The following is a 24,161-nucleotide window of genomic DNA, read 5'->3' as shown; positions in this document are numbered from 1 at the left end:
AGTGCATTCGGAAAGTATTCAGACCCCCTCAACCTTTTCCACATTTTGTTACGTTACAGCCTTATTCTAAAATGGATTAAATACAACATGTTAGTCAATCTACACACAATGCCCCATAATGACATCACAATGCCCCATAATGACATCACAATACCCCATAATGACATCACAATGCCCCATAATGATAAAAGCGAAAACACACGTTTTTAGAAATGTATTAAAATAAAAACAGAAATACCTTATTTGCAAAAGTATTCAGACCCTTTGCTATGAGACACTAAATTGAGCTCAGGTGCATCCTGTTTCCATTGATCATCCTTGAGATGTTTCTACAACTTGATTAGAGTCCACCTGTGGTAAATTCAATTGATTGGACATGATTTGGAAAGGCACACACCTGTCTATATAAGGTCCCACAGTTGACAGTGCATGTCAGAGCGAAAACCAAGCCATGAGGTCGAAAGAATTGTCCGTAGACCTCCGAGACAGGATTGTATCGAGGAGCAGCGTTGAAGGTCCCCAAGAACACAGTGGCCTCCATCATTCTTCAATGGAAGAAGTTTGGAACCATCAAGATTCTTCCTAGAGCTGGCCACCCGGTCCAAACTGAGCAATCGGGCGAGATGGGCCTTGGTCAGGGAAGTGACAAAGAAACTGATGGTCACTCTGACAGAGCTCCAGAGTTCCTCTGTGGAGATGGGAGAACCTTCCAGAAGGACTAACCATCTCTACAGCACTCCACCAATCAGGCCTTTATGGTGGAGTGGCCAGACGGATGCCACTCCTCAGTATTTTTTATTTAACTAGACAAGTCAGTTAAAAACAAATTCTTATGACAGCCTACCCCGACCAAACCCTAAACCAGACAACGCTGGGCCAATTGTGCGCCGCCCTATGGGACCCCCAATCATGGCCGGTTGTGATACAGCCTGGAATCGAACCGGGGTCTGTAGTAACGCCTCTGACACTGTGATGCGCCACTCGGAGTCCATTTTAGCTACACCTTTGTCCTCTTAACCTTCCAAATTAAGTGTTCTAACCTGCTGTGTAGACAAACCATCAGCATAACCACACCGCAAGAAATCTGATGTCACATAAATTAACCTACCTAAAATAACGCTACGTTGCAATTTAGAAACGTGGAAAACGTTTAAAATCATAGCATTCCGGCCTAAATCCTTTCATTGCTGTACTCTTCTCAAATTTGAGGATATCCTGGTGTTCCATGCTCTACCAATTGAGTACATTAACCAAGTCGCTAGAATCAGCGTTGCCTCCCTCCATTTTCAAATACTCCGGCTGTTGCCTCGGGTCTGGTTTTCAAGACTAACTGTAGCCAATGAAGTAAATGCACATCGTATGTCCAGCAATGTGCGGGATGACACAATGAAGCCACTTTGATACACAGTAACAAGATAAAGACGGATTATTTCACTTGTTTTATTGATGCCACAAGTTGTCAGCAGTATATCGGCAGTTACCAGCACCCCAGAGCAAGAGCCTTTTGGCAATAAACAAAAAAAAAACAGCAAGTTGTTTCTGAACAGCAAAGATAAGGTGAATTATGGTAGCTACATCTTCAAACCCTCTTCTTGATAGCATCTGAAATGTCACCCTATTTCTCCCCATAGGCCTCTAATAAAAAGTAGTGCACTACGGAGGGTATGAGGTGCCACTTGGAATTAACACTCTTAACAAAGCTGTTTATCTTAAAACATATTGCTTCATTGGGTAAATTGATTCACTTATGCATCGTCATTAATGACAGTAGCTTGTAAAGTTCATTCTTTGGTTAAACTACTACAGCACACTGTGACGGGACAAAGACAGGAAAGTTGTGGAAGGGGATATTTCGATTATTAAACGTGAAAAAAAAACAACCATTCAGTACTTCAGGTTAACATAGTTCTACACGCTTTACAGTCCAACTCTAACGTGACATGTTTTGTGAGGGGTTAAAGACAACATGCTGGGAATGATTTTTTATTTCAGGAAAAGAGGAAGGTAAGGAAAATAAATTTACTGATTGAAACTTAGATTAGTTTGGGTCAAAAACAGAAATAAAATGACATGACCGTAGAGAGATATCATCACAGAGACTCACAGGGAGAAGTAGTAATTTGACCTATTTTTTTGAAGGATAATATTAATATCATTATATTATATATAATTTTTTTAATCATTTTATATTTGTGCTCAACAAATAGTTATGAAATAGCATATTTTTTTGGGGCTCAATCGAGGCCTGGGGTTGGTGGATAAATGCCATGACAGATTGAATACTGAGACTTATTTTCCTTGCAGCTCAGGTAGAGAGGAAGAGAAGGCCTTGGTTTCATCCTCTTCTTCTCTATGAGACACTGACGGGTTGGAGAGGGGGGCAGGGGGAGGTGTGGCCCTCCCTCCTGACCAATAGGACAGGACTCTCCTCTAGAGGCTCCTCCCCCGTTACCGCCGTCCCTTCCGGAGCGCCCCCGTTTTCTTCGTTGTAGAGTCGTTTGATCCCCTCGTAGAATTCGTCGACCTCCATCTCCTCCACCTTAATAATAATAATATTATTTATAAGCACATAATACAATAATACAATTTTAATAGTAATCTCAAAGCTCTACTACCAAAACATATTACCATAAACACAATATACTTTCATAATCCAGGCAAGTCAAATAGCAATAGTATACAGTGCATTCGGAAAGTATTCAGACCCCCTCAACCTTTTCCACATTTTGTTATGTTACAGCCTTTATTCTAAAATGGATTAAATACAACATGTTAGTCAATCTACACACAATGCCCCATAATGACATCACAATGCCCCATAATGACATCACAATACCCCATAATGACATCACAATGCCCCATAATGTTAAAAGCTAAAACACACGTTTTTAGAAATGTATTAAAATAAAAACTGAAATACCTTATTTGCAAAAGTATTCAGACCCTTTGCTATGAGACACTAAATTGAGCTCAGGTGCATCCTGTTTCCATTGATCATCCTTGAGATGTTTCTACAACTTGATTAGAGTCCACCTGTGGTAAATTCAATTGATTGGACATGATTTGGAAAGGCACACACCTGTCTATATAAGGTCCCACAGTGGACAGTGCATGTCAGAGCGAAAACCAAGCCATGAGGTCGAAAGAATTGTCCGTAGACCTCCGAGACAGGATTGTATCGAGGAGCAGCGTTGAAGGTTCCCAAGAACACAGTGGCCTCCATCATTCTTCAATGGAAGAAGTTTGGAACCATCAAGATTCTTCCTAGAGCTGGCCAACCGGCCAAACTGAGCAATCGGGCGAGATGGGCCTTGGTCAGGGAAGTGACAAAGAAACTGATGGTCACTCTGACAGAGCTCCAGAGTTCCTCTGTGGAGATGGGAGAACCTTCCAGAAGGACAACCATCTCTACAGCACTCCACCAATCAGGCCTTTATGGTGGAGTGGCCAGACGGATGCCACTCCTCAGTATTTTTTATTTAACTAGACAAGTCAGTTAAAAACAAATTCTTATGACAGCCTACCCCGGCCAAACCCTAAACCAGACAACGCTGGGCCAATTGTGCGCCGCCCTATGGGACCCCCAATCATGGCCGGTTGTGATACAGCCTGGAATCGAACCAGGGTTTGTAGTGACGCCTCTAGCACTGAGATGCAGTGCCTTAGACCGCTGCGCCACTCGGGGAGCCAAAAAAGGCACATGAAAGCCTGCTTGATGTTTTCCAAAAGGCACCTAAATGACTCTCACACAATGAGAAACAAGATTATCTGGTCTGATGAAACCAAGATTGAGCTCTTTGGCCTGAATGCCAAGCGTCACATCTGGCAGAAACCTGGCACCATCCCTACGGTGAAGCATGGTGTTGGCAGCATCATGCTGTGTGGTTGTTTTTCAGCGGCAGGGACTGGGAGGCTAGTCAGGTTCGAGGCAAAGATGAACAGAGCAAAGTACAGAGAGATCCTTGATGAAAACAGGCTTCAGAGCGCTCAGGACCTCAGACTGGGGCGAAGGTTCACCTTCCAACAGGACAACGGCCCTAAGCACACAGCTAAGACAAGGCAGAAGTGGCTTGGGGACAAGTCTCCGAATGAACTTGAGTGGCCCAGCCAGAACCCGGATTTGAACCTGATCGAACATCTCTGGAGAGACCTGAAAATAGCTGTGAAGCAACACTCCCCATCCAACCTGACAGAGCTTGAGAGGATCTGCAGAGAAGAATGGAAGAAACTCCCCAAATACAGGTGAGCCAAGCTTGTTGCGTCATACCCAAGAAGACCTGATGCTGTAATCGCTGCCAAAGGCGCTTCAACAAAATACTAAGTAAAGGGTCTGAATACTTAAGGAAATGTAATATTTTTGTGATGACATTAGTGGGTATTGCGATGTCATTAGGGGGTATTGTGATGTCATTAGGGGTATTGCGATGTCATTAGGGGGTATTGCGATGTCATTAGGGGTATTGCGATGTCATTAGGGGGTATGGCGATGTCATTAGGGGGTATGGCGATGTCATTAGGGGGTATGGCGATGTCATTAGGGGGTATGGCGATGCGATGTCATTAGGGGGTATGGCGATGTCATTAGGGGTATGGCGATGTCATTAGGGGGTATTGCGATGTCATTAGGGGTATTGCGATGTCATTAGGGGGTATTGCAATGTCATTAGTGGGGGGTATTGCAATGTCATTAGGGGTATTGCGATGTCATTAGTGGGTATTGCAATGTCATTAGTGGGTATGGCAATGTCATTAGGGGTACTGCAATGTCATTAGGGGTACTGCGATGTCATTAGGGGGTATTGCGATGTCATTAGGGGTATTGCGATGTCATTAGGGGGTATTGCGATGTCATTAGGGGTATTGCGATGTCATTAGGGGTATTGCGATGTCATTAGGGGTATTGCGATGTCATTAGGGGTATTGCGATGTCATTAGGGGGTATTGCGATGTCATTAGGGGTATGGCGATGTCATTAGGGGGTATGGCGATGTCATTAGGGGTATTGCGATGTCATTAGGGGTATTGCGATGTCATTAGGGGGTATTGCGATGTCATTAGGGGGTATTGCGATGTCATTATAGGGGTATTGCGATGTCATTATAGGGGTATTGCGATGTCATTAGGGGTATTGCGATGTCATTAGGGGGTATTGCGATGTCATTAGGGGGTATTGCGATGTCATTAGGGGTATTGCGATGTCATTAGGGGGTATTGCGATGTCATTAGGGGGTATGGCGATGTCATTAGGGGGTAATGTCATTAGGGGTATTGCGATGTCATTAGGGGGTATTGCGATGTCATTAGGGGTATTGCAATGTCATTAGGGGGTATTGTGTGGAGATTGATGAGGGAAAAAAGACATTTAAGAATAAGTCTGTAAGGTAACTAAAAGTACTGATTAAAGGGTCTGAATACTCACGTAAATGTGATTTCATTTTTAATACATTTGCAAAAAAACTAACTTTTTTTGCTTTGTCATTACAGGATATTGTGTGTCACTGGATGAGGGGAAAAAACAATACATTTAATACATTTTAGAAGAAGGCTGTAACGTAACAAAATGGGGAAATAATCAAGGGGTCGGAACACTTTCCAAATGCACTGTATCTAGGTAGATGTTAAAAAATACATTACTCCGGTTGTTGAAGCAGCCAAGCTCTCACCTTGCGCTTGGCTGAGTGCTTGCAGCGCAGGGAGACTTGGTGGGAGTGGTGGCTGGGTTTGGGTGGTCCATGGACCTGGAGCAGGGTGGTAGAGGAGACCCAGGAGAGGCTCCTGTCCCTAGGGGCCGTGGATGGCGCCAGTGGGTCTGTGTCTGGGAGCCTGGTGTCGGACTCTCTTCCCCGGGTGCAGGGGTCCGGGTCCAGACTGTGGTGCAGGGACTGGTAGATGTACACAGTGTTGGGAGGCAGGGAAGCTTCCTGTGTGGACAGGTGACGTGACACCAGCTCTCGACATTGGATCAGCTGAGAACTGTCAATCTAGGGATGGGAGATAATTATAATTAAGACTTTCATTTATGTTAATAGCTAGGTTTCCATCCAATTGACGACAGATTCAGGCGAATATTCTAAAATCCGCACATTTCCCATCGATTATCATGTCACCAGAATTAATATTTATTGTAAAGGGGGCATTAAACTCAAAGTGCACTTTCACCACCCTGTGAAGTTTATAACTTATTTAAATCTGTAGCCTAATAAACGGCATGGTTTCTCCGAGTCCTAGTGGGAGGACCATACACGCCATATCATTGCGTGACTCAAAAGTTTTACTATATTAAATTATTATATTAATATTATTATATTAATATTTGCACATAAAAAGGTGTTTCCACAGCATAATACATTTTACCGACACAAAAAGATCCCACCATGTCAAACGAACAAATGATCTGTCGGCATTTATCTAATTGTACCGAAACGTCCCGTTTCCATCACAACTGTTGTGACTTCTGTTGATTTTTTTGTTTTGCTTACAGTAATGACTTTACATAACTGTGGATGGAAACGTGGTTAGAGTCAAAATACAGGCTGACTATATTTACGCAACGGTCCCGAGAGGCATCCTCGGATGCCACTGATACCACTGATATTTTTTAAATATTTTTAATAGGTGTGATTCAATACGTGGGAGGGACTACAACATCCATGTTATCCTCTGTATTTGATCTGGGTTTTAGTGAACAGGGTCATAAGAGAAAGAGCGATAGATGGGTTGTTCCACAACAGCAGAAAATATTTTTTTTGTCATCTCAGAATGTTCTGGCAATTCTCACACAGGAACTTCATTGGGAGGAAGGGTGTCTGAGACATGCGTTTTACATTTGCATCACAAACCATTTGAGAAAACCATGATGAAAGTGGCAATTTTAAGCCCTTTGAGACCCACAGAGTGCACAAAACATTAGGAACACCTTCCTAATATTGGAGTTGCACCCTCTTTTGTCCTCAGAACAGCCTCAATTCGTCGGGGCATGGACTACAAGGTGTTGAAAGCGTTCCAAAGGGATGCTGGTCCATGTTGACTCCAATGCTTCCCACAGTTGTGTTCAAGTTGGCTGGATGTCCTTTGGGTGGTGGACCATTCTTGATACACACGGGAAACTGTTGAGTGTGAAAAACTCAGAAGCGTTGCAGTTCTTGACACACACAAACCGGTGTGCCTGGTACCTACTACCATAACCGGTTTAAAGGCACTTAAAATATTTTGTCTTGTCCATTCACCCTCTGGCACACACACACATCACAATCCATGTCTCAAGGCTTCAAAATCCTTCTTTAACCCGTCTCCTCACCTTCATCTACACTGATTTGAAGTGGATTTAACAAGTGACATCAATAAGGGATCATGGCTTTCACCTGGTCGGTCTGTCGCAGAAAGAGCAGGTGTTCCTAATGTTTTGTACACTGTGTGCGGATGCTTCCTGTAAGACCTTAGGAGTCATAATTACATTTACATTTAAGTCATTTAAAATCTTAAAGCATACTTACAAATTGGTGAATTCACCTTCTGACATCAGTGGAACAGCCACTTTACAAATGTGCATCTAAATCATTTAAGGGGGGGAGAAGGATTGAGTTTATCCTATCCTAGGTATTCCTTGATATCTCTATATATCTCTAACTTATTCAAAATTAAACATATTTATATTAATATCTCAAAATAAGTTTTTTATTTTATTTAGCTACAGTTTCATCAAATGTCACATTTGGAGTGGGCTCTCTGGGGCGGCAGGGTAGCCTAGTGGTTAGAGTGTAGAGGTGGCAGGGTAGCCTAAGTGGTTAGAGTGTAGAGAAGGCAGGGTAGCCTAGTGGTTAGAGTGTAGAGGCGGCAGGGTAGCCTAGTGGTTAGAGTGTAGAGGCGGCAGGGTAGCCTAGTGGTTAGAGTGTATGGGCGGTAGGTAGCCTAGTGGTTAGAGTGTAGAGGCGGCAGGGTAGCCTAGTGGTTAGAGTGTAGAGGTGGGAGGGTCAGCCTAGTGGTTAGAGTGGAGCAGGCACTTTAGCCTAGTGGTTAAATCATTTAAGGGGGGGAGAGAAGGATTACTTTATCCTATCCTAGGTAGCCTAGTGGTTGGAGTGTAGTGGCGGCAGGGTAGCCTAGTGGTTAGAGTGTATGGGCGGTAGGTAACCTAGTGGTTAGAGTGTAGGGCGGCCAGGGTAGCCTAGTGGTTAGAATGTAGGGCTGGTAGGTAACCTAGTGGTTAGTGTGTAGGGAGGCGGCAGGGTAGCCTAGTGGTTGAACGCAGTGGACTAGTTTGGGGAAGGTTGCAAGTTCAAATCCCTGAGCTGACAAGGTACAAAATCTGTCATTCTGCCCCTGAACAGGCAGTTAACCCCACTGTTCCTAGGCCGTCATTGAAAATAAGAATTTGTTCTTAACTGACTTGCCTAGTTAAATAAATAAAAATATTTTTTTACATTATATGTCATTAACCAATCACAGACCTCCTTTAGGATTGCACATTCAGCAAATCACCAGCAGAGGGAGTTCCTTTTGAATCTGTGTTGGTGGGGCACATTAAATGTATCAGAAATTTCTGGAAATTGTATTTAATTGTAGAGTAAATTGCTTAAAACAATATGGTGTTAAAAATGGGGGTAGTTGAGATAATTATATTAATATGTTTAATGTTGAATAAATGAATGTAAAACATTGTATTTCAGAATCTAGACATACCCCATTATGTTAGAGCTCGCTATAAGGAGAATAATGAGTTCAAGATGTCTGTATCATAAGGTATATAGCTAGGTGTCATCATCTAAAATAACCCTAATTTATAAGACAGTTCTTATTTGAGTAATGGTGGTCGGACCCATCTATGTGAGGCTAGCCACAATAAGGATTAGCCACAACAGTGGCCTTCAAAATAAAAGTATGTCATTGACAGTGATGCAAATGAATACAAATAGTAGAATTATGCCATCATTTAATAGATCATGCTAAAAGAAAAGACTTAATAATTTGACACATCTGTTGAGATCACACTATGTATTATACTTTAGAATTGAATTGGGAACATACTTATTTCACTATACAACCTTAACTATGGATTGTGGATCAATCGGGGCGGCAGGGTAGCCTAGGGGTTAGAGCGTTGGGCTAGTAACCGGAAGGTTGTGAGTTCAAACCCCTGAGCTGACAAGGTAAAAATCTGTCGTTCTGCCCCTGAACAGGTAGTTAACCCACTGTTCCCAGGCCGTCATTGAAAATAAGAATTTGTTCTTAACTGACTTGCCTAGTTAAATAAAGGTAAAATGACATGGGTATCAGTCTACTCTTATTGCAGGACTCTGAAACAACTGAATTGAGCCACATTTATTGTCAGCCTACGTGTACCGAACACCATTCCAGAGGAAAAACAACACTGTTTTGGAGTCTGATAACTCTTGATAACTCATTGGGAAAAAAAACATATTGGGTATTGAGTAGACTGATATCCCATTTCATTGATTCTCAATTCTTAGGTAATGCTGTACAGTGCAATATGAATGTCAATACACACAATAGGCTGACCGGGGAGGTGAGTTCACACAGTCGATAAGAGCTACAACGCTAATATTCGCTTAAACTCTTCACAGTTGTGTTCTGTGGGTGTCGACGACTAGACTGATCCCCCATTTCATTCCTTCCTGCAGCTTTGACAGTGATACTGATAGTAGTGGTGGACCTTGTTTAACACTATCAAGTGTAAATATGTCACGATTCCACAAATTATAACCTTCTGCATTGGCAGCGTAGCCTAGTGGTTAGAGTGTAGAGGCGGCAGGGTAGCCTAGTGGCTAGAGTGTAGAGGTGGCAGGGTAGCCTAGTGGTTAGAGCGTTGGACTAGTAACCGGAAGGTTGCAAGTTCAAACCCCCGAGCTGACAAGGTACAAATCTGTTGTTCTGCCCCATAACAGAAAGTTAACCTACTGTTCCTAGGCAGTCATTGAAAGTAAGAATTTGTTCTTAACTGATTTGCCTGGTTAAATAAAGGTAAGATAAAAATAGGTAATTTTATTTTGAAGGCAAACCACAAATTCCACTATTGTGCCCAATCCTTATGGTGGCTAGCTTCACAACACATACCGCGGTCCGGTCGAGCTTCACTAGCCAGATGAAGCTAGCTGGCTGTTTATAACGTTAGCTTTGGGCAACAGGGTTATTAATTAGCTGGCTAGCTATTTATTGTCATGAACTGAAGTTCAATTTCAATAGGTGAACCACAAGTGGCTACTTAGCTAAAAGTTACAAGGACTCCTAAATCATTGCTAAGAATAATGAAAATGACTGCAGTTTCTACTGGTCATTGTTTTCAGACTGGTTGTATTGGTGCTAACTAGGTACCAAGCTAAAGCAAACAAATAATGCCTTATTACCAAAGCGGTATTGTAAACACACAGTTCTTGTTGGCCGGTGTTTGCTTGTTTGCAGACTTGGTTTGTGCAGCTTTGACAGTGATACTGATAGTAGTGGTTGAGCTTGGCTTGCACGGGCAAATTCAGAACACACAACATTCTATAATAGAACTGTGTGTTAACATTTAAGCTTATTTAACGCGTCAAATTAAAAACTTATTTAACGCGTCAAATTAAACGCTTATTTTCAAATTAAACGCTTATTTAACGCGTCAAATTAAACGCTTATTTAACGCGTCAAATTAAACGCTTATTTAACGCGTCAAATTAAACGCTTATTTAACGCGCCAAATTAAACGCTTATTTATTTAATTTAACGCGTCAAATTAAAAGCTTATTTAACGCGTCAAATTAAAAGCTTATTTAACGCGTCAAATTAAAAGCTTATTTAACACGTCAAATTAAAAGCTTATTTAACGCGTCAAATTAAAAGCTTATTTAACATGTCAAATAGTGTTATTTGAAAAGTGTAGCTTTTTTCCACACACGCAAAGACCCAAACGGTGTCCCATACTTACAGTACAAATCCACTTCCACCATGATAATAAATAAAAATAGTTTGTGATACAAATGTAAAAAGTATTTAAAACAACTTGTCTACAGGTAGACCAGAGAAACGACATCCCTAATTAATTGGCAGATGAGTAGAATCCCCGATTGGGTTGCTCACCTGTGTTCCCTACAACTGTTGTTTCGAATGAAAAAAGCTTCGTACCTAGACACTGAAGAAGGCTGTAAAGCCAAAACGTCTGAATGAGATCCCCGATGCAGCGAAACGAAAACAAGTGAAACATTAAAAGGAAGCTTTAAGTTAACATCACACCTTTTATCTGAATGAATGGGTTTTACGCACCATCCAAACTTCTGGGAGAGAGCGATGGTCTTCTTTTGATAAACAACCTTCCTCCCAATGAAGTTCCTATGTGAGAATTTCCAGAACATTCTGAGATCACCTAGATAGCGAGTGGGGTCAGATTGGACTCCACGTCAACACTGGTACGTGTGTATGATTTAGGTAGAAGCGCTCACTGCCTTACTGGCCGCTATCTCAACATGCCAACATACTGTACTGCAGGCCTACTTGTGCTTTCTCCTGAGCAGGAGGATAGTGAGAATTTAGTACCTGTGTTTTCCTGAGCAGGTTGATCGTGAGAGCCAGCCAGTCAGGGCAGATATTCTCCAGCTCCAGGGTGATGAGGGCCAGCGCCAGCATGGATCCCCGGGAGAGGGGCTGTAGCAGGGCGCTGTCGGCCAGGCAGTAGTGCAGCTGCTGGGTCAACACTGACAGGTGCTGCGCTGGGTTACAACCCACCAGACCCACCATGAACCGGGGCTTGCAGGACAACACCATGCCATGGAACTGAAGGGAAACAACAGCCAGTTAGTTAGCGGTCAAAGCTTTTTCACTAAACTGTTGTACGTAGGGCTGTTCGCGCGGCTGTATTACCTCCACACCGGCAGTCATGACCGCAGACAAATTCCACGTGACCGTTGAGTCATGGTAACCTACTTTTAATCACTCTGGACATGTGTTAGTAGTACCCAGCTTGTTAAACAACCATCAGATCCTAATGGCCTGGTACTCGGGGCTCCATTGTCCCTCCATCAGGTTCTAATGGCCTGGTACTCAGGGATACTATTGTCCCTCTGACATCAATGCAAATGTTATCGAAAATAACAAACACTAGGCCCATCTTACTTTTAAAACTCACATCACCGTGATGAACAATTTGAACAAATAAGTTCAACAACACTCATACACACATTTAAGAGCTTATGCATATTCATAAGCGTATGCATATTCATAAGCGCAAGCCAGAAAAAATATATACCTGAATTCAAATTATAATTGTGCCGTTATACAATACATAGCCTACTGCATATTACACATGGCAGAAAAACATAGAACAAAAATGATTTAAGATGTCTTTGGTACATAATGGGGCGGCAGCGTAGCCTAGTGGTTAGAGCATTGGACTGGTAACCGGAAGGTTGCAAGTTCAAACCCCCGAGCTGACAAGGTACAAATCTGTCGTTCTGCCCCTGAACAGGCAGTTAACCCACTGTTCCCAGGCCGTCATTGAAAATAAGAATTTGTTCTTAACTGACTTGCCTGGTTAAATAAAGGTTAAAAAAAAAATAATAATAATTGGTCTAGCCTATACTCCAAAATAAAACAAATGTGAGTAATTTCCTTTCAGTGTGGACTGTATTATTATTATGCATGGGACTGTTAACACTCCAAAATGTCTATCCATTGAGTCTGGGAGAGAACTTACAGCCTTAGGCAATGCAGTTGATTGTGCAGGGCAGTTTACAGTTAGCCTAAAATTATAGTGCATTTGAATTTGAATAGCCTAGTAATAGGGAATAGTTTTTAAAAATATTTTCATAATTAACTGTGTGACACATTACCTTAAGCTATACAGAATCTCACCACTACTTCAAGCCTCTAGGGTGGTTCTGTCTAGGACACTACTTCAAGCCTCTAGTGGTGGCTCTGTCTAGGACACTACTTCAAGCCTCTAGGGTGGTTCTGTCTAGGACACTACTTCAAGCCTCTAGTGGTGGTTCTGTCTAGGACACTACTTCAAGCATCTAGTGGTGGCTCTGGCTAGGACACTACTTCAAGCCTCTAGTGGTGGTTCTGGCTAGGACACTACTTCAAGCCTCTAGTGGTGGTTCTGGCTAGGACACTACTTCAAGCCTCTAGTGGTGGCTCTGGCTAGGACACTATTTCAAGCCTCTAGTGGTGGCTCTGGCTAGGACACTACTTCAAGCCTCTAGTGGTGGCTCTGGCTAGGACACTACTTCAAGCCTCTAGTGGTGGTTCTGTCTAGGACACTACTTCAAGCCTCTAGTGGTGGCTCTGGCTAGGACACTACTTCAAGCCTCTAGTGGTGGCTCTGGCTAGGACACTACTTCAAGCCTCTAGTGGTGGTTCTGTCTAGGACACTACTTCAAGCCTCTAGTGGTGGCTCTGGCTAGGACACTATTCAAGCCTCTAGTGGTGGATCTGGCTAGGACACTACTTCAAGCCTCTAGTGGTGGTTCTGGCTAGGACACTACTTCAAGCCTCTAGTGGTGGCTCTGGCTAGGACACTACTTCAAGCCTCTAGTGGTGGCTCTGGCTAGGACACTACTTCAAGCCTCTAGTGGTGGCTCTGGCTAGGACACTACTTCAAGCCTCTAGGGTGGTTCTGTCTAGGACACTACTTCAAGCCTCTAGTGGTGGCTCTGGCTAGGACACTACTTCAAGCCTCTAGTGGTGGCTCTGGCTAGAACACTAGTGGTGGCTCTGGCTAGGACACTACTTCAAGCCTCTAGTGGTGGCTCTGGCTAGGACACTACTTCAAGCCTCTAGTGGTGGTTCTGGCTAGGACACTACTTCAAGCCTCTAGTGGTGGCTCTGGCTAGGACACTACTTCAAGCCTCTAGTGGTGGTTCTGGCTAGGACACTACTTCAAGCCTCTAGTGGTGGTTCTGGCTAGGACACTACTTCAAGCCTCTAGTGGTGGTTCTGACACTACTTCAAGCCTCTAGTGGTGGCTCTGGCTAGGACACTACTTCAAGCCTCTAGTGGTGGCTCTGGCTAGGACACTACTTCAAGCCTCTAGTGGTGGTTCTGGCTAGGACACTACTTCAAGCCTCTAGTGGTGGTTCTGGCTAGGACACTACTTCAAGCCTCTAGTGGTGGCTCTGGCTAGGACACTACTTAGGACAGTGGTGACGGAACCCAATACTCACAATGTGTAGAAATTCCAGTGGTGTTGCAGCTCTGGCAGGTCCTCAGTTGAGTTTATCCAGAATGATCCTCTCCATTCTCAGTATCTCTGATGGGGAGCAGCACACATCTGGTGCTGGCTGGCCAAGTCACGCAGCCTCAAGTGGCTGGCTCTGGCTAGGACACACACACCAGCCTCACACACACAGCCTCTACACACACTACTTCAAGCCTCTACTTTGGGTTAGTCTGGGTTCAAAACAACAAGCCTCTAGTGGTGGCTCTGGCAAACACGCTACCAAAGGCAGCCTCACCAACAATTTCTTCTCTGCCCACTTCAACCATTTCACCAACCAATTTGTCACCAAGAGTGGCCTGTCACTTCAAGCCTCAGTGGTGGCTCTGGCTAGGACACTTCTTCAAGCCCCTAGTGGTTAGAGCATGGCTAGGACACTACTTAACCCTAATGGTTGCAAGTTCAATGCCCGAGCTTGACAAGGTACAAAATCTGTCATTAACCCACTCTAGTGGTCTCTGAAAATAAGCCTCTATGTTCTTAACTGACTTGCCTAGTTAAATAAAGGTAAAAGACAAAAAAGTGGTGGAACTTAATTGTCTGACCTCCTAATGGTGGCTAATCACAGAGTCGTATGTAATGGTTATGTATTCACTAAGGAAGGACTGATGGTGTCGTATGCAATGGTTATGTATTCACTAAGGAGCCTGATGGTGTCTGGCTATGGAATGGTTATGTATTCACTAAGGAAGGACTGATGGTGTCGTATGCAATGGTTATGTATTCACTAAGGAGCCTGATGGTGTCGTATGTAATGGTAATGTATTCACTAAGGAAGGACTGATGGTGTCTGTATGCAATGGTTATGTATTCACTAAGGAGCCTGATGGTGTCATATGTAATGGTAATGTATTCACTAAGGAAGGACTGATGGTGTCGTATGCAATGGTTATGTATTCACTAAGGAGCCTGATGGTGTCGTATGTAATGGTAATGTATTCACTAAGGAAGGACTGATGGTGTCGTATGCAATGGTTATGTATTCACTAAGGAGCCTGATGGTGTCTAGTGGTGGCTCTATGTAATGGTAATGTATTCTCTGGCTAGGACTAAGGAGCCTGATGGTGTCGTATGTAATGGTAATGTATTCACTAAGGAAGGACTGATGGTGTCGTATGCAATGGTTATGTATTCACTAAGGAGCCTGATGGTGTCGTATGCAATGGTTATGTATTCACTAAGGAGCCTGATGGTGTCGTATGTAATGGTAATGTATTCACTAAGGAAGGACTGATGGTGTCGTATGCAATGGTTATGTATTCACTAAGGAGCCTGATGGTGTCGTATGTAATGGTTATGTATTCACTAAGGAGCCTGATGGTGTCGTATGTAATGGTAATGTATTCACTAAGGAAGGACTGATGGTGTCGTATGTAATGGTTATGTATTCACTAAGGAGCCTGATGGTGTCGTATGTAATGGTAATGTATTCACTAAGGAGCCTGATGGTGTCGTGCCTCTAGTGGTAATGGTTATGTGGTTCATGTATTCACTAAGGAGCCTGATGGTGTCGTATGTAATGGTAATGTATTCACTAAGGAGCCTGATGGTGTCGTATGTAATGGTTATGTATTCACTAAGGAGCCTGATGGTGTCGTATGTAATGGTTATGTATTCACTAAGGAGCCTGATGGTGTTGTATGTAATGGTAATGTATTCACTAAGGAAGGACTGATGGTGTCGTATGTAATGGTTATGTATTCACTAAGGAGCCTGATGGTGTAGGATGTAATCACCTCGTCCTCCTCGCTGGTTTTGGCAGCCAGGAAGTAACAGGCGATGGCGATGCAGCGGAGGTACTTTGGACGGGCCTGAGGAGAGAGAGAGAGAGAGACTGGGTCAGGAGGACTACGTGATGTCACTAGTCTAAACTCAGCACCCTGGGTTCCAAATGTTCCCTGTTCAGACAACTTGCCAGGTACGCACAGAAGGGTAACTAGTTCAGGCCTATCACGTTGGAAGGGCCTGAAAAGGGGAGAGAACGGAGCCACTGGTCAGGACTGAAGTGGAGAGAGATCGGAGAGACTGGGTCAAGGACAGAAGAGGAGAGAGATCAGAGAGACTGGGTCAGGACTGAAGTGGGAGAGATCAGAGAGACTGGGTCAGGACTGAAGTGGGAGAGATCAGAGAGACTGGGTCAGGACTGAAGAGGAGAGAGATCAGAGAGACTGGGTCTGGACTGAAGTGGAGAGAGATCAGAGAGACTGGGTCAGGACTGAAGAGGAGAGAGATCAGAGAGACTGGGTCAGGACTGAAGTGGAGAGAGATCAGAGAGACTGGGTCAGGACTGAAGTGGAGAGAGATCAGAGAGACTGGGTCAGGACTGAAGTGGAGATAAGGAAGAGACTGGGTCAGGACTGAAGAGATCAGAGAGACTGGGTAAGGAAGTAAGGAGAGAGATCAGAGAGACTGGGTCAGGACTGAAGTGGAGAGAGATCAGAGAGACTGGGTCAGGACTGAAGTGGAGAGAGATCAGAGAGACTGGGTCAGGACTGAAGAGGAGAGATCAGAGAGACTGGGTCAGGACTGAAGTGGAGAGAGATCAGAGAGACTGGGTCAGGACTGAAGTGGAGAGAGATCAGAGAGAGGACTGGGATCAGGACTGGGTCAGGACTGAAGAGGAGAGATCAGAGAGACTGGGTCAGGACTGAAGTGGAGAGAGATCAGACTGGGAGGACTGGGTCAGGACTGAAGTGGAGAGAGATCAGAGTCAGGACTGGAGTCAGGACTGGGTCAGGACTGAAGAGGAGAGATCAGAGAGACTGGGTCAGGACTGAAGAGGAGAGAGATCAGAGAGACTGGGTCAGGACTGAGAGATCAGAGAGACTGGGTCAGGACTGAAGTGGAGAGAGATCAGAGAGACTGGGTCAGGACTGAAGTGGAGAGAGATCAGAGAGACTGGGTCAGGACTGAAGAGGAGAGAGATCAGAGAGACTGGGTCAGGACTGAAGAGGAGAGAGATCAGAGAGACTGGGTCAGGACTGAAGAGGGAGAGATCAGAGAGACTGGGTCAGGACTGAAGAGAGAGATCAGAGAGACTGGGTCAGGACTGAAGAGGATCAGAGAGATCAGAGAGACTGGGTCAGGACTGAAGAGGAGAGATCAGAGAGACTGGGTCAGGACTGAAGTGGAGAGAGATCAGAGAGACTGGGTCAGGACTGAAGAGGAGAGAGATCAGAGAGACTGGGTCAGGACTGAAGTGGAGAGAGATCAGAGAGACTGGGTCAGGACTGAAGTGGAGAGATCAGAGAGACTGGGTCAGGACTGAAGAGGAGAGATCAGAGAGACTGGGTCAGGACTGAAGTGGAGAGAGATCAGAGAGACTGGGTCAGGACTGAAGTGGAGAGAGATCAGAGAGACTGGGTCAGGACTGAAGAGGAGAGAGATCAGAGAGACTGGGTCAGGACTGAAGAGGAGAGATCAGAGAGACTGGGTCAGGACTGAAGAGAGAGAGATCAGAGAGACTGGATCAGGACTGAAAGGAGATCAGAGAGACTGGGTCAGGACTAAAGATTAGAGCCATAAGGGAGACTAGACATCTACCACTAACAGATTAGAGCCATAAGACTGGGAGACTAGACCACTAACAGATTAGAGCCATGAAGAGGGAGACTAGAGACCCCCCCCCACTATCAGATTAGAGCCATAAAGGAGACGAGACATCTACCACCCCCAGATGAGAGGCATAAGGGAGACTAGACATCTACCACTATCAGAGCCATAAGGGAGACTAGACATCTACCCACCCCACTATCAGATTAGAGCCATAAAGGAGACTAGACATCTACCCACCCCACTACCACTATCAGATTAGAGCCATGGGAGACTAGACATCTACCACTATCAGATTAGAGCCATAAAGGAGACTAGACATCTACCACTATCAGATTAGAGCCATAAGGGAGACTAGACATCTACCACTATCAGATTAGAGCCATAAAGGGAGACTAGACATCTACCACTACCACTATCAGATTAGAGCCATAAAGGAGACTAGACATCTACCACTATCAGATTAGAGACATAAAGGAGACTAGACATCTACCACTATCAGATTAGAGCCGTAAAGGAGACTAGACATCTACCACTATCAGATTAGAGCCATAAAGGAGACTAGACATCTACCACCCCACTACCACTATCAGAGAGCCATTAGAGACATCATATCATATTAGAGCCATAAGGAGACTAGACATCTACCACTATCAGATTAGAGCCATAAAGGAGACTAGACATCTACCACTGTCAGATTAGAGCCATAAGGGAGACTAGACATCTACCACTATCAGATTAGAGCCAGGACACGGAGTCAATCACCACCTTCCAGACACCTGAGACCTCTTCAAGGAATACCTAGGATAGGATAAGTAACTAGACATCTCCCCCTTAATGATTTAGATGCACTATTGTAAAGTGGCTGTTCCACTGGATGTCAGAAGGTGAATTCACCAATTTGTAAGTCGCTCTGGATAGACATCTGCTAAACCACTATAAATTAAAGCCATAAAGGAGACTAGACATCTACCACTATCAGATTAGAGCCATAAAGGAGACTAGACATCTACCACTATCAGATTAGAGCCATAAAGGAGACTAGACATCTACCACTATCCACTACCACTATCAGATTAGAGCCATAAAGGAGACTAGACATCTACCACTATCAGATTAGAGCCATAAGGAGACTAGACATCTACCACTATCAGATTAGAGCCATAAAGGAGACTAGACATCTACCACTATCAGATTAGAGCCATAAGGAGACTAGACATCTACCACTATCAGATTAGAGCCATAAAGGAGACTAGACATCTACCACCCACTACCACTATCAGATTAGAGCCATAAGGGAGACTAGACATCTACCACTATCAGATTAGAGCCATAAGGAGACTAGACATCTACCCCCCACTACCACTAACAGATTAGAGCCATAAAGGAGACTAGACATCTACCCCCCACTACCACTAGATTAGAGGGGAGACTAGACATCTACCCCCCACTACCACTATCAGACTTAGAGTACCCCCCCCCCACTTTGGTTCTGAAATCACCATCACCCACAAATTAACTTGACATCTAGTGTTTAAACTATAAAGATGGAATAGAGCAAAACATTCCCAATAAAGGAGACTAGACATTACCAATGATACCACTATCGGATTAGAGCTCTAAAGGGGTGCATCTCACCATGATACCACTATCAGATTAGAGCCAAAGTGGGTGGGGTTATATGGGGACAGTGTCTCCTGAGTCATCACCCCCCCTCCAGATGCAAGTTTAGAGCCATAAATCTGACTAGACATCTACCCCACACTACCACTAACAGATTAGAGCCATGGCCGGAGACTAGACATTCTACCCCCACTACCATTAACAGATTAGAGCCATAAAGGAGACTAGACATCTACCTCAGATTAGAGCCAGGACTACCACCCCACATATGCTCTCTCTAGAATTCTCTTTCTTTCTCATAAGGGAGGACATCTGAGCCCTAAGGACCATGCCCCAGGACCACTTGACAGATTGAGCCATTGGAGACTCCCCATCCACCTGGCCGTGCTGCTGCTCCACTATCAGACTGGGGGGCCATAAGGGAGACTAACTTGTCATTTTTGTAAATTAAGTGTTTAAACTAGTAATGTATAGACAGTAAAGTGGAATATGAGCAAAACATTTTAGTGAAGGGGGGGGATTCGCAATCAATAGTTACATATCGGGATAATATTTTCAATGATACATAGTATCGTTTTAACAATATCGGGATATTATTTTCAATGATACATAGTATCGCTTTAACAATATTGTAATATTATTTTTTTGCGCTAGATGGCTGTGCCTGCACAAAAACTTGTTCTTACATCTTTTAAAATAGTGAGCCAACATGTCTTCAGCACTTGTATTTCCATGACGGATCAAAACTCATGGCTCGTCTCTCTGCAGCTGACATATTTTAATTTTTTTTTTTTTTTTTTTTTAAATTTAACCATTATTTAAATAATAATTATTTTCAATGGTGAGAAATATGTTTCAAAACATCGAATCACAAAATCACATCGCAATACATATTGTATCGGCTCCTACGTATCGTGAAGTCCCTGGTGATTCCCAGCCCCTATTTCTTATTATTTTTATTTTACCTTTATTGAACCAGGAAAGTCAGTTAAGAACAAATTCTTATTTTCAATGACGGCCTGGGAACAGTGGGTTAACTGCCTGTTACATTACATTTACATTTAAGTCATTTAGCAGACGCTCTTATCCAGAGCGACTTACAAATTGGTGAATTCACCTTCTGACATCCAGTGGAACAGCCACTTTATAAATAAGATAAGGGGCAGAACCTTGTACCTTGTCAGCTTGGGGTTTGAACTCGCAACCTTCCGGTTACGCTCTAACCACTAGGCTACCCTGCCGCCCCAATGGCTAATACATTTTTATTGTCCCATTGTCCCATTGTTACTGATAAAATAATGTACATGTTGAAAGATAATGATACCAGTAGGTGAGTTTTATCCTTCTCCATAGTTCTCACCACTGTGTATCACTACCCAGCCGACAGTTCCATTCCCCCGAGATTAGGGAAACCTTGAAGTACTCCCTATGCATAAATTCCTCAGAGGCCTAGCCAGGTCGGTCCAAACACAGTTTAACTGTTGTCGTTTTTGTATCTTCGGCACACACATACAAGTTCAAATCCTAAACTACACCTTGCTCAGACAGCCTGTGTTTTTCCACTATACAGATACATTGTTTAATCTAATTCTGATTAAGACTACACACATCATCAGATTATAATACCTACTGTTTGTGTGGAAGTATGTGATTAGGATACCTACTGTTTGTGTGGAAGTATGTGCGTAGGATACCTACTGTTTGTGTGGAAGTATGTGCGTAGGATACCTACTGTTTGTGTGGAAGTATGTGATTAGGATACCTACTGTTTGTGTGGAAGTATGTGCGTAGGACACCTACTGTTTGTGTGGAAGTATGTGCGTAGGATACCTACTGTTTGTGTGGAAGTATGTGCGTAGGATACCTACTGTTTGTGTGGAAGTATGTGCGTAGGATACCTACTGTTTGTGTGGAAGTATGTGCGTAGGATACCTACTGTTTGTGTGGAAGTATGTGCGTAGGATACCTACTGTTTGTGTGGAAGTATGTGCGTAGGATACGTACTGTTTGTGTGGAAGTATGTGCGTAGGACACCTACTGTTTGTGTGGAAGTATGTGCGTAGGACACCTACTGTTTGTGTGGAAGTATGTGCGTAGGACACCTACTGTTTGTGTGGAAGTATGTGCGTAGGACACCTACTGTTTGTGTGGAAGTATGTGCGTAGGACACCTACTGTTTGTGTGGAAGTATGTGCGTAGGACACCTACTGTCTGTGTGGGAGTATGTGCGTAGGACACCTACTGTTTGTGTGGAAGTATGTGATTAGGATACCTACTGTTTGTGTGGAAGTATGTGCGTAGGATACCTACTGTTTATGTGGAAGTATGTGCGTAGGATACCTACTGTTTGTGTGGAAGTATGTGCGTAGGATACCTACTGTTTGTGTGGAAGTATGTGCGTAGGATACCTACTGTTTGTGTGGAAGTATGTGCGTAGGATACCTACTGTTTGTGTGGAAGTATGTGCGTAGGATACCTACTGTTTGTGTGGAAGTATGTGATTAGGATACCTACTGTTTGTGTGGAAGTATGTGCGTAGGATACCTACTGTTTGTGTGGAAGTATGTGCGTAGGATACCTACTGTTTGTGTGGAAGTATGTGCGTAGGATACCTACTGTTTGTGTGGAAGTATGTGCGTAGGATACCTACTGTTTGTGTGGAAGTATGTGCGTAGGATACCTACTGTTTGTGTGGAAGTATGTGCGTAGGATACCTACTGTTTGTGTGGAAGTATGTGCGTAGGATACCTACTGTTTGTGTGGAAGTATGTGCGCAGCTATAAAATGGATGACTTTGTATAATGGACTTTAGAACGTTATCTGAATAAACAGTACTAATCTTTTGCATAAGCTGAGTCTATTAATTATTATTACACCCATGGTCTTACAAACCTCGGGGATTGGTCAAAGCTATTGATTGACAGTTATTATCAATGGGATTGAAAATTCTCGTGACAGTTACTTATGAAAAACGGTTTCAGTACTTCATCTAGATAACGTTAAAAACCCCATTGGTACCTTACCTTTATAGTGCCTAAAAACCTGTCCAAAATACTGATGGCTAGGGAGAGGGTCTCTGGATATAGCTTGGTGTCATTGTGGAGGTTAATGAGCCAGCACACAGCCTCATCACGCTGGGCAGGGGAGATGTCTGTATCCTGGGAACAACAGAAGCAGAGGGGTCAGTTAAAATTATTATTATTATTTATTTTTAAATCACAGGACACGTCACAGGTTGGTTGCTGAGGAGACATAGCATGAGCGTCAGTAAACAGTGCTTCACATTCAGAGAAAATGAACTGTAAAAAAAAAAAAATTACAATTAGGATATAATATCAATGCACAACGTATTAACACCTACTCACTTAAATAACCTACAAAAGTCTCAACCAAAGTCAAAATCACAGGCCTGATTAAACTACAGGAACAATATATCATTTGAGAAAAAGCACATGAATGTCAATGAAAGAAAGAAATGCTGCTAACATCTGTTAAAAGTACGTTGGTCCCTGAACAACAAAGTAAATGAGAATGTTAAGACCATGACACAACTGACCTTCTGAACCGACCTGCTTAAGGAGCCTGTATTCTAGCGTCGGTATGCTGCTAGGAGAAGTGAACGTGCGTGCCTTGCATAATCCCTAAAACGGGATACTTCTGGATTTTGGCCCTATACTTACTTCCCCAGAGTCAGATTAATTTGTGGATACCACTTGTATGTCTCTATGCCCTGATTGCACGCCTATAGGTATCTGCTAGAATTCTGCTAGCATGCTAGAAGATACCCATAGTCTTCCAGTCATTGCGGTAGCGCTAGTTAGCAATTGCGGTAGCGCTAGTTAGCAACTTCCTTCAAACTGCTCGCAGGGATATAAAAATGGTATCCACAAATTAATTTGACTCTTGGGAAGTAGATAAATGGCATCCTTGCCAAAATCATAGGTCTTAGTCGCACAATTTTATATCTACACTGGAAAAAAATATGAAGGCAACATGTAAAGTGTTGGTCCCCTGTTTCATGAGCTGAAATTTTTTTTTTTTCCATTTGCACAAAAAGCTTTTTACTCTCAAATGTTGGGCACATTTGTTTATATACCTGTTAGCGAGCATTTCTCCTTTGCCAAGATATCAAGAAGCTGATTAACAGCATGATCATTACACAGGTGCACCTTGTGCTGGGGAAAATAAAAGGCCACCAAAATGTGCCATTTTGTCACAACACACTGCCACAGATCTCAAGTTGAGGGAGCGTGCAATTGGCATGCTGTCGGCAGGAACGTCTACGAGAACTGTTGCCAGAGAATTTAATGTTAATTTCTACGATAGGCCGCCTCCAACGTTGTTTTAGAGAAATTGGCAGTAAGTCCAACCAGCCACACAACCGCAGAACACATGTAAGGCGTTGTGAAAATGTCAAAATTGTGAACAGAGTGCCCCATGGTGGTGGTGGGGTTATGGTATTGGCAGGCATAAGCTATGGACAAAAAATACAATTGCATTTTATAGATGGCAATTTGAATGCACAGATACTGTGACGAGATCCTGAGGCACAATGTTAGACCTATTTTTTTTTTAAAAAGCTATCTTTGACCAACAGATGCATATCTGTATTCCCAGTCATGTGAAATCTGTTAGGATTTAGATTAGGGCCTCATGAATTTATTTTAATTGCTGGAGAAAAAAACAACTCTAACCAGCACAACTCTCACTGGAAGTCTTGCATTCTCCCCATAACTCTGACCTCAGGTGATATAGATAGCTGGACCAAGGAAATAACCTAACAATT

General features: G+C 43.4%; 1 pseudogene; it reads right to left on the bottom strand.

Moving 5' to 3' along the window:
* Positions 1-1,420: 1,420 nt before the first annotated feature.
* The window catches only part of LOC135518411 (cyclin-I-like), a 36,678-nt pseudogene continuing 13,937 nt past the window's right edge, over positions 1,421-24,161 (bottom strand).

The sequence above is a fragment of the Oncorhynchus masou genome, chromosome 28, assembly GCF_036934945.1.
Source record: "Oncorhynchus masou masou isolate Uvic2021 chromosome 28, UVic_Omas_1.1, whole genome shotgun sequence".
Lineage (NCBI taxonomy): Eukaryota > Metazoa > Chordata > Actinopteri > Salmoniformes > Salmonidae > Oncorhynchus > Oncorhynchus masou.
This window is presented reverse-complemented; position numbering and strand designations above follow the sequence as displayed.